Source organism: Arachis ipaensis, chromosome B02 (genome assembly GCF_000816755.2).
Source record: "Arachis ipaensis cultivar K30076 chromosome B02, Araip1.1, whole genome shotgun sequence".
Taxonomy (NCBI): Eukaryota; Viridiplantae; Streptophyta; class Magnoliopsida; order Fabales; family Fabaceae; genus Arachis; species Arachis ipaensis.
The window spans coordinates 19,930,273-19,933,096 of record NC_029786.2 but is presented as its reverse complement, the minus strand read 5'-3'; positions in this window follow the sequence as shown (position 1 = coordinate 19,933,096).

Sequence of the window (2,824 nt, the reverse complement as noted above, 5' to 3'; positions counted from 1 at the left end):
ATTAAACCTATCTTAATAGAATAAACAAAAGCAAGTATAATCAATTTTTTTTCTATGAATGTCAAATACGTATCTATAGGTTAAGAACTTTAAAGTCTTACGTGTGATTTTGATGAAATCAATCATTATAATTTAATTATAATAGATAAGAAATATAATCAATAATGAATACTGAGAATCACCTTTGATTCTTGGTGTCATTTCACAATTCACAATTCACACTATCTTCCCGCCGTCCAATACACCATGAGAGCGTATAGTGTTCGTGCTTTCTTTTCTTGCTTTTTTATTTTTTATTGGCTTAATTAATATGATGTTATATTATCGGCTTAATACATGTGTTAAGTGTTATGTTTTTCTTATTTTATTCTTTTTCAGATGTAAGTCCATTTATGCAACGGGTGACGAATGTTGAGCAAGATATTTTGGATTTTTTTCACATCTCTTTGATCAATGTGACTCTTGGGGGATTAAATAATCCAGTAGAAAATTTGCTTTAAAAAGTATATTTAATTCGTATTTTGGAAAAATTCACAATTGCTCAATGATGAACGAATTTTTGTTAGTAAAGAATTCACAATAAATTTCCATTGTAAGTATAGTTTTTAAACCAATAATAATCTTTTCATACAAAAATTTAGTTGTCACAAATAACAAATCTCTACAAAAATAATAACCGAAGTATTCAAACCTCGGGTTGTCTCTCAAGGAATTGTAGAGAGGTGTACTTATAATTGGTTATGAGATTGTATCTTTTTGGGGTTTTGAATAAGGAACAAGAAAAGTAAATTGTAAGAATTAAACTAATAGCTAATAAAGCTCTTGGCAAGGTATGAGAATTAGAAGTCTTATCCTAGCTATCCTTATCAATTGTGACATTAATTGTCCATTGCTCCCACTTAGTTAACCTCTAATTATGAAAGAAAGTTAAGTGGATGAATCAATTTGATTCCTCAAGTCCTAGTCAACTCCTAAGGAAAGACTAGTTTTAGAGGGATCCAAATCAACTAGCAACTTCCAATTTATCAATCAACAAAGGAATTTGATAACTCAAGAGTCTCCAATTATTCAACCAAAGCCAAGAATATAAAAATCTAACTTAAAATCTTCTCAAGCATTTTATCAAACACTTGGAAGACACACTATAAAAGCATAGAAAAGCAATAAGAGATAATAAAATCTAAACAACCAATTGTAAGTATCAATAACATAAATTGAAGAAAACAATCATAAATATGAAATACCTCAAATTGTATTAAATAGAAAATCAAATCTAACATGAGAATTCATAAACTAAAGTGGTAAAGTAAAGTAATCAATAAGGTAATTAAATAAACTAGAATGCTGAGACAAATAAAAGTAGAAGAGAAACTAAATTAAACTAGGATAGAAATCTGAAATAGAAAATAGCTAAACCTAAGAATCCTAAAACCTAGAGAGAGGAGAGAGCCTCTCTCTCTAGAAAACTACATCTAAAACCTAAAATTATGTGAATGAAAGTTGTGTGAATGAATTGTTCCCCCACTCTATAGCCTTTAATCTGTGTTTTCTGGGCCAAAAACTGGTTCCAAAACCAGCCCAGAATTGCTCCCAGCGTTTTCTGCAATTTCTGCATGTGGCGCATGTCCCGCATACGCGTCAGTCACGCGTACGCGTCGATGGTCTTCTTCGCGTGTCACGCGTACACGTCAAGTACGCACACGCGTCGCCATGCAATTTTGCTTTTCGCGCGCACGTGTCAGGTACGCGCATGCGTTGTTCCTCGCTGGTCAGTTCCTTAGTTTTCTGTGTTCCTTCCATTTTTGCAAGCTTCCTTTCCATCATCTAAGCCATTCCTGCCCTATAAACCCTAAAAGCACTTAACAAACATATCACGGCATCGAATGGTAATAAGAGAGGATTAATCATAGGAATTTTAAGGTCAAAGAAGCATGTTTTCAATCATAGCACAAAATTAGGAAGGAAATTGTAAAACATGAGAATTATATGAATAAATGTGAGTTTAGTGGATAAAATCTACTCAATTAAGTGCAAAATATACCACGAAATAGTGGTGCATCAAATCTCCCCACACTTAAACATTAGCATGTCCTCATGCTAAGCTTAGGAGAAGCTACAAAGCAGTGAAGAGGAAATAGTAGAAATTATGAAATGCAACCTATTTATGTGAATGCAACTATATGCTAAGATGTTTCTATCTACTTGGTAAAAAATAAACAAGTTCTCCAAGACAAACATAAATCAAATTCCACTAATTCAAATCATACAATAAAAGACAAGTAAACTTGTAAGAAGATAGCTCATGAGAACATGGAACATGGAATCAAGCATTGAACCTTTACTGGTAGTGTATATGCACTCTAATCGCTCAAGTGTTTAGGGTTAATCCACTCTACTCTTCTCTAGTCATGCTTTCTAAAACCTTGTTCTTCATCTAACCAATCAACAAATATTTCGTGTACAAATGCAAACATCATGAAGTCTTTTCAAGGTTGTAATGGGGCTAAGGTTTGGGTGAGGATATATGTATGGCCAAGTGAGCTATAATATGAATCTTTGACTAACCTAAGTTCTCATCTAACATACACACATACTCTATATAATTCTAAAATCATGCCTAGCTACCCATAATTCCCACTTTTGCATCACATACTCATATATCAAAATTTTCTTTAATTTCACCACATATGCATTGATCTTTTATTACACTTAACATTGGGGTAATTTTGTCCCCTATTTACTTATTTATTTATTTATGCTAAAATTTTATTATTATTATTATTATTATTATTATTATTATTATTATTATTATTATTATTATTAT